The sequence below is a fragment of the Hyperolius riggenbachi genome, chromosome 12 (genome assembly GCF_040937935.1).
Source record: "Hyperolius riggenbachi isolate aHypRig1 chromosome 12, aHypRig1.pri, whole genome shotgun sequence".
Classification (NCBI taxonomy): Eukaryota; Metazoa; Chordata; class Amphibia; order Anura; family Hyperoliidae; genus Hyperolius; species Hyperolius riggenbachi.
In genome coordinates this window covers 9,740,006-9,754,201 of record NC_090657.1, presented here as the reverse complement: position 1 = coordinate 9,754,201, position 14,196 = coordinate 9,740,006, and the positions used below count along the sequence as shown (strand labels likewise).

The 14,196-nt window shown below is 55.6% G+C and overlaps 1 protein-coding gene across 3 annotated transcripts in view; it reads right to left on the bottom strand.

The window, feature by feature from the left end:
* Positions 1-14,196, bottom strand: part of TEN1 (TEN1 subunit of CST complex) — a 96,763-nt gene that overhangs the window by 22,951 nt on the left and 59,616 nt on the right. The window contains exon 1 of one of the 3 annotated variants that reach the window (XM_068261851.1): positions 11,102-11,214. The exons of 1 other annotated variant lie outside the window; for it this stretch is intronic. The gene's annotated coding sequence lies outside the window, so the exon portion shown is untranslated. Of the gene's footprint in view, positions 1-11,101; positions 11,215-14,196 lie in introns of those variants that run through there. One more of the 3 variants, XM_068261850.1, reaches the window with a different exon arrangement.

Genomic DNA, 14,196 nt, shown 5'->3' with positions numbered 1-14,196 from the left:
TTGCGGAGGGGCAGTTGCAGAGGGGCAGTTGCGGAGGGGCAGTTGCAGAGGGGCAGTTGGGGAGGGGCAGTTGGGGAGGGGCAGTTGGGGAGGGGCAGTTGGGGAGGGGCAGTTGCGGAGGGGCAGTTGCAGAGGGGCAGTTGCAGAGGGGCAGTTGCAGAGGGGCAGTTGGGGAGGGGCAGTTGGGGAGGGGCAGTTGGGGAGGGGCAGTTGCGGAGGGGCAGTTGCGGAGGGGCAGTTGCAGAGGGGCAGTTGCAGAGGGGCAGTTGCAGAGGGGCAGTTGGGGAGGGGCAGTTGCGGAGGGGCAGTTGGGGAGGGGCAGTTGGGGAGGGGCAGTTGGGGAGGGGGCAGTTGGGGAGGGGCAGTTGGGGAGGGGCAGTTGGGGAGGGGCCAGTTGGGGAGGGGCAGTTGCGGAGGGGCAGTTGCAGAGGGGCAGTTGCGGAGGGGCAGTTGCGGAGGGGCAGTTGGGGAGGGGCAGTTGCGGAGGGGCAGTTGGGGAGGGGCAGTTGGGGAGGGGCAGTTGGGGAGGGGCAGTTGCGGAGGGGCAGTTGCAGAGGGGCAGTTGCAGAGGGGCAGTTGCAGAGGGGCAGTTGCGGAGGGGCAGTTGCGGAGGGGCAGTTGGGGAGGGGCAGTTGGGGAGGGGCAGTTGGGGAGGGGCAGTTGGGGAGGGGCAGTTGGGGAGGGGCAGTTGCGGAGGGGCAGTTGCGGAGGGGCAGTTGGGGAGGGGCAGTTGCGGAGGGGCAGTTGCGGAGGGGCAGTTGCGGAGGGGCAGTTGCGGAGGGGCAGTTGCGGAGGGGCAGTTGGGGAGGGGCAGTTGGGGAGGGGCAGTTGGGGAGGGGCAGTTGGGGAGGGGCAGTTGGGGAGGGGCAGTTGGGGAGGGGCAGTTGGGGAGGGGCAGTTGCGGAGGGGCAGTTGCGGAGGGGCAGTTGCGGAGGGGCAGTTGCGGAGGGGCAGTTGCGGAGGGGCAGTTGGGGAGGGGCAGTTGGGGAGGGGCAGTTGGGGAGGGGCAGTTGGGGAGGGGCAGTTGCGGAGGGGCAGTTGGGGAGGGGCAGTTGGGGAGGGGCAGTTGCGGAGGGGCAGTTGCGGAGGGGCAGTTGCGGAGGGGCAGTTGGGGAGGGGCAGTTGGGGAGGGGCAGTTGGGGAGGGGCAGTTGGGGAGGGGCAGTTGGGGAGGGGCAGTTGGGGAGGGGCAGTTGGGGAGGGGCAGTTGGGGAGGGGCAGTTGCGGAGGGGCAGTTGCGGAGGGGCAGTTGCGGAGGGGCAGTTGGGGAGGGGCAGTTGGGGAGGGGCAGTTGGGGAGGGGCAGTTGGGGAGGGGCAGTTGCGGAGGGGCAGTTGGGGAGGGGCAGTTGGGGAGGGGCAGTTGGGGAGGGGCAGTTGCGGAGGGGCAGTTGCGGAGGGGCAGTTGGGGAGGGGCAGTTGGGGAGGGGCAGTTGGGGAGGGGCAGTTGGGGAGGGGCAGTTGGGGAGGGGCAGTTGGGGAGGGGCAGTTGGGGAGGGGCAGTTGCGGAGGGGCAGTTGCGGAGGGGCAGTTGGGGAGGGGCAGTTGGGGAGGGGCAGTTGCGGAGGGGCAGTTGCGGAGGGGCAGTTGGGGAGGGGCAGTTGGGGAGGGGCAGTTGGGGAGGGGCAGTTGGGGAGGGGCAGTTGCAGAGGGGCAGTTGCAGAGGGGCAGTTGCAGAGGGGCAGTTGCAGAGGGGCAGTTGCAGAGGGGCAGTTGGGGAGGGGCAGTTGCGGAGGGGCAGTTGGGGAGGGGCAGTTGGGGAGGGGCAGTTGGGGAGGGGCAGTTGCGGAGGGGCAGTTGCGGAGGGGCAGTTGCGGAGGGGCAGTTGCGGAGGGGCAGTTGCGGAGGGGCAGTTGGGGAGGGGCAGTTGGGGAGGGGCAGTTGGGGAGGGGCAGTTGGGGAGGGGCAGTTGGGGAGGGGCAGTTGGGGAGGGGCAGTTGGGGAGGGGCAGTTGCGGAGGGGCAGTTGCGGAGGGGCAGTTGCGGAGGGGCAGTTGGGGAGGGGCAGTTGGGGAGGGGCAGTTGGGGAGGGGCAGTTGGGGAGGGGCAGTTGCGGAGGGGCAGTTGCGGAGGGGCAGTTGGGGAGGGGCAGTTGCGGAGGGGCAGTTGCGGAGGGGCAGTTGGGGAGGGGCAGTTGGGGAGGGGCAGTTGCGGAGGGGCAGTTGGGGAGGGGCAGTTGGGGAGGGGCAGTTGGGGAGGGGCAGTTGGGGAGGGGCAGTTGCGGAGGGGCAGTTGCGGAGGGGCAGTTGCGGAGGGGCAGTTGCGGAGGGGCAGTTGCGGAGGGGCAGTTGCGGAGGGGCAGTTGGGGAGGGGCAGTTGGGGAGGGGCAGTTGCGGAGGGGCAGTTGGGGAGGGGCAGTTGGGAGGGGCAGTTGGGGAGGGGCAGTTGGGGAGGGGCAGTTGCGGAGGGGCAGTTGCGGAGGGGCAGTTGCGGAGGGGCAGTTGCGGAGGGGCAGTTGCAGAGGGGCAGTTGCAGAGGGGCAGTTGCAGAGGGGCAGTTGCAGAGGGGGCAGTTGGGAGGGGCAGTTGGGGAGGGGCAGTTGGGGAGGGGCAGTTGCAGAGGGGCAGTTGCAGAGGGGCAGTTGCAGAGGGGCAGTTGCAGAGGGGCAGTTGCAGAGGGGCAGTTTGCAGAGGGGCAGTTGCGAGGGGCAGTTGCGAGGGGCAGTTGGGAGGGGGCAGTTGGGGAGGGGCAGTTGCGGAGGGGCAGTTGCGGAGGGGGCAGTTGCGGAGGGGCAGTTGGGGAGGGGCAGTTGGGAGGGGCAGTTGGGAGGGGGCAGTTGCGGAGGGGCAGTTGCGGAGGGGCAGTTGGGGAGGGGCAGTTGCGGAGGGGCAGTTGGGGAGGGGCAGTTGCGGAGGGGCAGTTGGGGAGGGGCAGTTGGGGAGGGGCAGTTGCAGAGGGGCAGTTGCAGAGGGGCAGTTGCGGAGGGGCAGTGGGCAGTTGGGAGGGGCAGTTGGGGAGGGGCAGTTGGGAGGGGCAGTTGGGGAGGGGCAGTTGGGGAGGGGCAGTTGGGGGAGTGGGGCAGTTGCGGAGGGGGCAGTTGCGGAGGGGCAGTTGCGGAGGGGCAGTTGCGGAGGGGCAGTTGCGGAGGGGCAGTTGCGGAGGGGCAGTTGCGGAGGGGCAGTTGGGGAGGGGGCAGTTGGGGAGGGGCAGTTGCGGAGGGGCAGTTGGGGAGGGGCAGTTGGGGAGGGGCAGTTGCGGAGGGGCAGTTGCGGAGGGGGCAGTTGCGGAGGGGCAGTTGCAGAGGGGCAGTTGCAGAGGGGCAGTTTGCAGAGGGGCAGTTGCAGAGGGGCAGTTGCAGAGGGGCAGTTGCAGAGGGGCAGTTGCAGAGGGGCAGTTGGGAGGGGCAGTTGCAGAGGGGCAGTTGCAGAGGGGCAGTTGCAGAGGGGCAGTTGCGGAGGGGCAGTTGGGGAGGGGGCAGTTGCGGAGGGGGCAGTTGGGGAGGGGCAGTTGGGGAGGGGCAGTTGGGGAGGGGCAGTTGCGGAGGGGCAGTTGCGGAGGGGCAGTTGCGGAGGGGCAGTTGCGGAGGGGCAGTTGCGGAGGGGCAGTTGGGGAGGGGCAGTTGTGGGAGGGGCAGTTGGGGAGGGGCAGTTGCGGGAGGGGCAGTTGGGGAGGGGCAGTTGGGAGGGGGCAGTTGCAGAGGGGCAGTTGCGGAGGGGCAGTTGCAGAGGGGCAGTTGCAGAGGGGCAGTTGCAGAGGGGCAGTTGCAGAGGGGCAGTTGCAGAGGGGCAGTTGCAGAGGGGGCAGTTGCAGAGGGGCAGTTGGGAGGGGCAGTTGCAGAGGGGCAGTTGCAGAGGGGGCAGTTGCAGAGGGGCAGTTGCGGAGGGGCAGTTGGGGAGGGGCAGTTGCGGAGGGGCAGTTGGGGAGGGGCAGTTGGGGAGGGGCAGTTGGGGAGGGGCAGTTGGGGAGGGGCAGTTGGGGAGGGGCAGTTGCGGAGGGGCAGTTGCAGAGGGGCAGTTGCAGAGGGGCAGTTGCAGAGGGGCAGTTGCAGAGGGGGCAGTTGCAGAGGGGCAGTTGCAGAGGGGCAGTTGCAGAGGGGCAGTTGCAGAGGGGCAGTTGGGGAGGGCAGTTGCGGAGGGGCAGTTGGGGAGGGGCAGTTGGGGAGGGGCAGTTGCGGAGGGGCAGTTGGGGAGGGGCAGTTGGGGAGGGGCAGTTGCGGAGGGGCAGTTGCGGAGGGGCAGTTGGGGAGGGGCAGTTGGGGAGGGGCAGTTGGGGAGGGGCAGTTGGGGAGGGGCAGTTGCGGAGGGGCAGTTGCGGAGGGGCAGTTGCGGAGGGGCAGTTGCGGAGGGGCAGTTGCAGAGGGGCAGTTGCAGAGGGGCAGTTGCAGAGGGGCAGTTGCAGAGGGGCAGTTGCAGAGGGGCAGTTGCAGAGGGGCAGTTGCAGAGGGGCAGTTGCAGAGGGGCAGTTGGGAGGGGCAGTTGGGGAGGGGCAGTTGGGGAGGGGCAGTTGCAGAGGGGCAGTTGCAGAGGGGCAGTTGCAGAGGGGCAGTTGCAGAGGGGCAGTTGCAGAGGGGCAGTTGCAGAGGGGCAGTTTGCAGAGGGGCAGTTGCGAGGGGCAGTTGCGAGGGGCAGTTGGGAGGGGCAGTTGGGAGGGGCAGTTGGGGAGGGGCAGTTGGGGAGGGGCAGTTGCGGAGGGGCAGTTGCGGAGGGGCAGTTGGGAGGGGCAGTTGGGGAGGGGCAGTTGGGGAGGGGCAGTTGGGGAGGGGCAGTTGGGGAGGGGCAGTTGCGGAGGGGCAGTTGCGGAGGGGCAGTTGCAGAGGGGCAGTTGCAGAGGGGCAGTTGCAGAGGGGCAGTTGCAGAGGGGCAGTTGCAGAGGGGCAGTTGCAGAGGGGCAGTTGCAGAGGGGCAGTTGCAGAGGGGCAGTTGCAGAGGGGCAGTTGGGAGGGGCAGTTGGGGAGGGGCAGTTGGGGAGGGGCAGTTGGGGAGGGGCAGTTGGGGAGGGGCAGTTGCGGAGGGGCAGTTGCGGAGGGGCAGTTGCGGAGGGGCAGTTGCGGAGGGGCAGTTGGGGAGGGGCAGTTGCAGTTGCGGAGGGGCAGTTGCAGAGGGACAGTTGCAGAGGGACAGTTGCAGAGGGACAGTTGCAGAGGGACAGTTGCAGAGGGACAGTTGCAGAGGGACAGTTGCAGAGGGGCAGTTGCAGAGGGGCAGTTGCGGAGGGGCAGTTGGGGAGGGGAAGTTGCGGAGGGGCAGTCAGGAGCTACTCTCACTGTGAACCTAACCTGCGTGATCTGACATGCCAGAGAAATGTTACACTGTATTTTCATAAATTCTCAGAAACAATCTATAAGAACTAACAGAGCGAACCAAGTTAACCCTTCATAATGATTTTGTTCAAGTGATAAAAGTAAAATTTGTGTATGGCTAGTAATACAGCATACCTCCCAACTTTTTGAGATGAGAAAGAGGGACAATTAAGCCACGCCCCTTCCACACCCCCTGATCACACCCCTAGTCACGCATATCATAAGAAAAATGTTGCTATAGAATTCAAACCACACAGGTCCTTTCTATGCTGGTTTATTTTCCTTCATATTAACATTTTAAAATTAATAATATATCAATTTAAAGGATGGGAATAAAAAGTTTAGAGTCAAACTCCCAAAAAGGGACTGTCCCTCTGAAAGAAAAAGAAAAGTTTGCTTTCTTAAAACAGAAAGAATTTGTGATAATTCAGGTTGGAGTGAGCTTGAGATGTCTCCCAGAGCAACACTGCTGAATATATGCAAATTAACCATTGTACCCTTAGAAGCTAAACACACCTCCAGAACCGCTGGAATGCAATGATGTGTCAGCTTGTTAATATGTACAGAGCCATAATAATCCAACATGCATACAGACTGTTTCGGATTGTTTGATCCTCATCAGTGCATGGCATGGATTAACCCTCCTGGCGGTCTAATGAATTCCGCCAGGAGGCAGCACAGCAGTTTTTTTTTTTTTTTTTAAATCATGTAGCGAGCCCTTCGGCGATCTCCGATCAGGAAATCCCGTTAAAAAAAACCGGGATTTCCTGGAGGGCTTCCCCTGTCGCCATGGGATGACGTCAGCGACGTTGTGACGTCATTGGGAGTCCCGATCAACCCCTCAGCGTTGCCTGGCACTGATTAGCCAGGCAGCGTACGGGGTCTGGGGGGGGGCCGTGCAGCGTGACGGATAGCGGCGATCAGGGTGCTGACGCAGCTTGCAAAGTGCTAGCTGCGTGCAGCAAAAAAAAAAAATTAAGCACATCGGCCCAGCAGGGCCTGAGAAAACCTCCTGCGCGGCTTACCCCGAACCGCCAGGAAGGTTAATTTGGCTCTATGCAGTAGGGCTTGTAACACCGAGAGGTACAGACTAACCAGCAAGCTCATGGTGACCCCGAACTCTGAAAGAGGGACAGTTGGAAGCATAGTTTTCAGCTCATTTACCACCCATCCTAAGGAGTCTCAATCAATAATTTGTAAAACAAAAAACAAAACAAAAACAACAAATGGGATAAAATGTATGATACGCAATGCATGATGACATTAGTGATGGGAATTCCGGCTCTTTTCAGAATCGGCTCTTCTGAATCGACTCCCATTAACCTCCCTGGCGGTAAGCCCGTGCTGAGCACAGGAGGATTTCTCAGGCCCTGCTTGACCGATTTGCATAATTTTTTTTTTGTACACGCAGCTATCACCGCCACTACCCGCCGCGCTGCCCCCCCCCCCCCCCCGACCCCGTGCGCTGCCTGGCCAATTAGTGCCAGGCAGCACTGAGGGGTGGATTGGGACTCCCTTTCACATCGATCATGTCATCCCGCCTGTCGCCAGAACGGGATTTCCGGACGGGCTTTATCGCCGGAGGCGATCGGAGAGGGTGGGGGGATGCCGCTGCACAGTGGCTATCATGTAGCGAGCCCAAGGCTCGCTACATGATTTAAAAAAAAATAAAAAAATAGTGCTGCGCTGCCCCCTGGTGGTTTTCATTGACCACCAGGGAGGTTAAAGAGTCGGTTCTTACGGCTCTGAATCGGCTCTTCATTAAATATCACTAGACACCACTCAGAATCGGAGTAAAAGCCCCGCCCCCGTCTCCATGTCAACTCCAGACTGCTTCTCTGACTGGGGCAATCCCTCCTGCTACTGCTCTGCTCCATCCCATACACTCCTACAAGCTGCACGAGGAGGACTACATCTCCCAGCATGCCTCAGCGCCCTTTATTACCCTTTAGATTGTAAGCCTCCGGCAGGGCCCTCCTCCCTAACGTATCCAGCTTGATTATGCAATCTTACTCGCAACCACCCCTATTGTAGACTCGAAAAGTCTCTATTTTGACCTATGACACTGTATTGTTATCAAATCATTTGCATGATCTTGTTTTGTTGTGAGTTTCCGTATGTTCTACCTGTATGTTAACCCATTTATCTATTGTGCAGCGCTGCGTAAGATGTTGGCGCTTTATAAATACAATAAATAATAATAATAATAATAATTACACAGCAAAGCAGAGCTGTGTGGGGCGGCTGAGGCATCGGCTCTTTTAAAACTGAGAACCGGCTCTTGCAGTGTTGCCAACTCGTCAGTAAGGAAAGTAGCTATTGGCTGTCGTAGAAGTCGCTAGATGACGTCATCACGTAATTTGCATAATGCACGCTGCACACATGCAAGTTATTTGCAAATTCAGAAACCGAAAGTAAGAGACAATTCTGTCATATGGCTTTCATAGAGATGGCCCGAACCGTTCGCCGGGCGAACATCTCTGGGCCTTCTACTACTTCCGGGTCGCTATGACCCAGAGTAGAACGCCTGCGCTGCCCGGCGGATCGCGTCCTAGATCACGCTCCTGTTGCCGGGCACTCTCTGCGCATGAGCGTGACGTCGTTCATGACATGCAGAGATGTTCGTCGGCGAACGGTTCGGGAACATCTCTAAAAGTTACGTGACACTTATTTGAAAGCTTGAAATATGGTACGAATGTGTACTTGTATCTGACAAACCCATTTGTAAGATTTCAAATTTTATCCCATAACATTGAGTTTATTCTTCTCCTGCTGTAACTGCAGCTTAGGAATTGTAAAAACTGAAGTGAGAAGGATATGGAGACTGCCATATTTATTCCCTTTAGTCATAGACTAAGGCTTCTTGCACACAGGGACGTTACAGGCGCACGTTAGTGCAGCCTGTAACGCTCCCCCAACGCACAGCAATGTAACATAAGTGGGCTGTTCACACTGCCCACGTTGCGTTACATTGTAACGCAGCAAAGTGCTGCATGCTGTGCGTTCTACGAGGCTAAGCCGCGTTAGACTGTTTGCACATGCGCAGTCATGTTGGGGAGGAGCAGAGAGCGTCCAGGCACATGGCTAATTAATATGCACTGCACTCAGTGACGTGCAGTGTTTACTTCCTGGAGCGGCCGCTCTGTGCGGCGATTGGCCGGACGGGACCACGTGATGCCGCATGCGTCCAAGAGTACGCATCACGGCATCACGGACACCAGAGTGAGCTGCACAACGCGGCTCACTCCGACGTCCACACCAGAGAGCACCAGGCGTTGCGTTAGGGGCACGTTATGTGCCCAATAACCGTATAACGTAGCCTAAACGCAACGTCCTGGTGTGTAACTAGCCTAAACCTAGTCCTTGGTAAGAGTACTTGTAAAAAGGTACAGACCGGAACAAAGAACATCTATCAGTCCCTAGGCAATGTAAGTGTGGGTACATGAAAGAGTGATGTGCAGGTACTCTGAAGGGAAATAAGGGGATTCTTCCTCTATTACACATTCTTCATGCACAATCTGAACCAGGTTTATGGGTGATAGACAACACCTTTGTGTTCAATGCGCACAACATTCTCAGTGGATTCCCTGCAGCTCTGTGGGGAGAGCATATGTAGAGTATAGTACTACTGTGTAACAAAGTAAACCTGAGACAGATTCAATTAAAGTTTTATACATACCTGGGGCTTCCTCCAGCCCCTTTCAGGCTAATCAGTCCCTCGCTGTCCTCCTCCGCAACCTGGATCTTCTGCTATTAGTCCAGGTACTTGAGCCAGTCTGGTGTAGTGCGCATGCACACACTCCGCCGCCAGGAGCGTACTACACCTGCGCAGCACTATTGTGCAGGTGCAGAACGCTCATGGCTGTGGAAGCTGCATGCGGCCGGACTGCGCTGACTGGCTGAATTACCGGGACTCATAGCAGAAGATCCAGGTGGCGGAGGAGGACAGCGAGGGACTGATTAGCCTGAAGGGGGCTGGGGGAAGGCCCAGGTATGTATAAAAAAAAACTTTTCTTTTCATCCTTCTCAGGTACCATTTAATTCGTAGTCACCAAGCCAAATTTTAACAACATATCAAATTATTTGATTTCATGAGGAGTCCTGGGGCACCCCATACATACATTTGCATAAATCAGAATCAACGCAGAATGATTTCCATCTCATTGACCATCTCTATTAGTGACACGGCTACACATCAGGCTTAATTATACTTACAGCATAGATGTTTAGTATATATAAGAGATTCCTGTGTACACATCATATATACTGTACAGTCACAATCAGATATGTATATCTGACTTTAAAAATACAGGGACTGCTTTATTGGGCTCTATTCTCAAAGACTTCCCACATGCGGGAAGTTTGCGACCAAAACACTGTCAAGTTGACATTCTCAAAATGTTCCGCATGTTTTTTCCGCATGCGGAAAAAGTGCGGTAATAGTGAGGGATTCATGCGGATTCAAAGTCGGTATTTTCCGCAATAAAAAAATCAATTCTCAAAAATGTTCAGGCGCATCATTTCGTCGTTATTTACCGATTTTTTTATCACCTACAAGTAGTAGGTGATATATTCCACATCCCATTGACTTAAAGGAATACTTAAGGCAAAAAAAAAAAAAATGACATTTACTCACCTGGGGCATCTCTCAGCCCCCCGAAGCTGGATGGTGCCCTCGCAGCCCCGCTCCGATCGTCCTTTCCCCGCCGTGGCTACTTCCACTTCGGCGACAGCCGCCGACAGGCTGGGAACGCGGCTGATTTTCCGCGTTCCCAGCCGCTGCTATCACCCTCTATGCTGCTATAGCGTATATATAGACGCTATAGCACCATAGAGGGTGATAGCAGCGACTGGGAACGCGGAAAATCAGCCGCGTTCCCAGCCTGTCGGCGGCTGTCGCCGAACCGGAAGTAGCCGCCGGCGGGGACAGGACGATCGGAGCGGGGCTGTGAGGGCACCATCCAGCTTCGGGGGGCTGAGGGATGCCCCAGGTGAGTAAATGTCATTTTTTTTTTTTTTTGCCTTAAGTATTCCTTTAAGGAGGCTTAAGGGCTGTGCTTGCTGGACTGTAATTTTTTTTTTAAACACTTTTTCATGCGACCTTTTTACCGCATGATTCCCGCATGAATAATGGCTGTTTCCGCATCTTTTTTCCCGCATGCGGAAAACATGCGGAAAATATTAGTGAATGTGGAAAAAATGCGGAGTTTACCGCTGGCGGAAATTTAGCGGTAAAATTTTGCTGCGTTTTTGCCTCTTAGTGAATAGAGCCCAAATGAAGCAGCACAAGTAACTAATTTTGATGGGTTTATTTCATGTTTGTGGACTAAGCACAGCTGTTACTGTATGTATAAATTATTTATGATGACTATTATCTGAGAAATAGAACATTTTATCATATTTTCCATTTTAATTACAGTTTAAATTCATTAGGAGTCGGAGCATTTTTTCCAGGCACCCAAAATTGCCCTGACTCCACAGCCCTGAGGGAGGGGGGGGGGGGGTCTCCTGCGAGAGGACGGGCCTGTCTGTGAGTGCTTTCGGACCGGGGAAGGGTTGGCAGCAGCAGCGGCAGCTGCTGTGGCAAGTAGCGAAGAGTCAGTACAGACATATCAGGGTCAGTAACACAAGAAAAAGTCGCCAGATTTGTCGCTAGTCGCTTTTTAAAAAAATTGTCGCTAGAGGGATTTGAAAAGTCGCTAAATATAGTGACAAAGTCGCTAAGTTGGCAACACTGGGCTCTTGTCGTTCGCAGCAAAGAGCCGGTGTTGTGTCTGATTGCGCTGCCCTAAGGATTACGCTGCCCTAAGGATTACGCTGCCGCACATACGCAGTATGAAAATCGTGTAAAGTTACACAGACTCACGTGATTTCTTCCATGGTGGTTTAGCACAGGCGCAGATGCAGTAGTTTTAAGCTGCACAGGCTGGCTGAGGGTGCAGTGCTTCCTGTCCCACTGCGATTGGCTGGCTGCAGAGTGCTTTCTGTGTCGGGGGAGGTCACTGGTGACTTAATGATGGCTGCTTCACTGTGTTCCTCGCTGCTGGATAAATCCTACTGACTGGCCTGCAGCTTTTTAGAAAATGTGCTGGCAGCTTAGGGGTTAAAGAGATCGGATGCAACAATTCCCTCCAGGAAGGAGCCTGGCTGGGCTGGGGGTGCCCTCTGGTGCTGCTAGAGAGCAGACTATGCTGTGCATCATTTCTGTACTAATATATGCTGCATAATGTGTGTACTGTGCATGTCTGTCCCTGTGGTGGTCTCACTGACAGTCACCTTCATAACCCCCCCCTCCCTCCCAGCCTGTTACTGACACATGGATACTATAGCCTGCCTAATGTGAGCACTATGTGTACTGTGCATGTCTGTCCCTGTGGTGGTCTCACTGACATTCTCCATCATACCCCCGCTCCCCCCGCCCCGTCCCTCCCAGCCTGTCATCACACACAATTACTGACACATGGATACTATGTCCTGCCTAATGTGAGCACTATGTGTACTGTGCATGTCTGTCACTGTGGTGGTCTTACTGACAGTCACCTTCATACCCCCCCCCCCCCCAGCCTGTCATCACACACAATTACTGACACATGGATACTATATCCTGCCTAATGTGAGCACTATGTGTACTGTGCATGTCTGTCCCTGTGGTGGTCTCACTGACATTCTCCATCATACCCCCGCTCCCCCCCTCCCTCCCTCCCAGCCTGTCATCACACACAATTACTGACACATGGATACTATGTCCTGCCTAATGTGAGCACTATGTGTACTGTGCCTGTCACTGTGGTGGTCTCACTGACATTCCCCATAATAACCCCCCTCCCTCCCAGCCTGTCATCAAACACAATTACATATGAAGAGCCCTCTATACTCCTGTCTGTTGCACATCATTGCTGACAGTCCTCGTTTACCTCTGTCATCTCATACCCTTACTGGCACATGTAGACCCCTCTATCTTTTTTGTCATCATACATCCTTACTAACACATCAGTCACATCACCCGTTTGTCACCATATATGCCTATTGACACATGGAGACCCCCTCCACTTCTGTCTGCCATTGTGCATTTAAACTGTCAAGGAGGAGACCCCTCTGTACCTTGGTCTGTTATCCTTACTGACTCGTGCAGATCACCTGTACCGTTCTTTTGTCATTATACATGCTTACTGACTCGTGCAGATCACCTGTACCGTTCTTTTGTCATACATGCTTACTGACTCGTGCAGATCACCTGTACCGTTCTTTTGTCATTATACATGCTTACTGACTCGTGCAGATCACCTGTACCGTTCTTTTGTCATTATACATGCTTACTGACTTTATTTCTATCTGTCATCAATGCCACATGAAGACCCCTTTATTTCTGTCTATGTACTTGTGAAAACCCCCTCTACCCCTGTCTGTCACCATACATCTTTACTGACTCATGAAGACCCCTGTGTACCCCTATTTGTAATTTTTCATTCTCACTGTCACACGGACACCCCTCTGTACTTGTCACCATAGATCATCACTGACAAATTGCGATCTCACTATAGCAGTTTGTGTTATTGTATTTCTTTAGTGACGTGACAATCCCATGTCCCTGTTAGGACTGAAGTGACAATTGTACTCTTTGTTCTGCAGACTGTGGCTTTCACCTCACATTTAAGACAGTAATGCAATGCAGCTTACAGTCACCTGTCCTCCGGCGCTCTCTTCCTGTGTCCTGTCTTCATCCCCACCGGTGCACCTGTTCCCCCTGAGCTAACAGCATGGATGTGGCTATGTAACTGCCACTGGGGAACATGTAGCCAGCTGGGATGGATAGAGGACACACGAGATATCACACCGGCGGACAGGTGAGTGTAAGCTCCACTGCCAACCAGAGATGCTCAACTACAAATTCGGGTGAAATCCGGATAGTTGCTATCCGGATTTCACCCAGTTACCTGTGTGGAGTGGGCAGGGGGGTCAAGCTTACCTGTCTGAAGTCTTCTTCGGTCCGTCCCTCAGCGCCTCCCACGATGCGCTCCACATGCATCACGTGACTACAAACCCTTCCTCCTTCAACCCAGAAGGAGGAAGTGTTTGTAATCACGTGACTGCCGCATGGACCGCATCGTGGGAGACCGAAGAAGACGTCAGGTAAGCTTGACCCCCCAGCCCAGCCCGCACAGGTAACTGGGTGAAATCCAGATAGCAACTATCCAGATTTCACCCAAATTCGTAGTTGAGCATCTCTGCTGCCAACACTCTGCTGGGATCCCGGATGGAAAACTAAATAGGGGAGACCTGAGAAGCCCACCAGTCAACCCTGCAGTACGGCGGCGGTGGTTCCATAGATTGAAATTTATTTAAAATTTGTTTTCAGTGTGTGGCAGTACTTGATTCCTCGATTCCTCTTTGTTTAAATCACAGAGGGTAAATCATCCAAAAAGGGCACTGGAAATTTTAGCTCACCAGGCACTGGCATAGGCCGCAATATGAATGAGTTCTATAGCAGTGCACAGTCCGTAATTTGGGCGGCAGCAATAGCTGGAAGCCGAATTCTGTGTTACCCCAAGTCGATGGCATCCTAGAGGGGGAGAAGTAATTAATGCCACTGGGACCTTAGCAGGAGCAGGGTGAGGCGGTTTTCAGCTGTACCCTGTGACCAAATTTCCCGGGGCCCTAATTACATGTGTGCCACAGAGGGATCTATCTCTTGTTCGAATCTGGGGGTCATCTGTCAGTGTATGGCCACCTTTAGTTTATTGGAGGGAAGTCAATTAACCAACCACTATATTTTTGAGATATGGGACGCAACTAAAGCTTCTGGAGAAAACTCACAGTAACACAGGGTGGAACCAATAAAGTCCATATAATGCTTTATCTCCATAGCATATCTGCTGCAGTGTACATCTGGATGGTAAAGCAATGTGTGTACAGTGATGCCAAGATACAGTACAGTAGGAGATGGAGCCTTGTCATTACCAG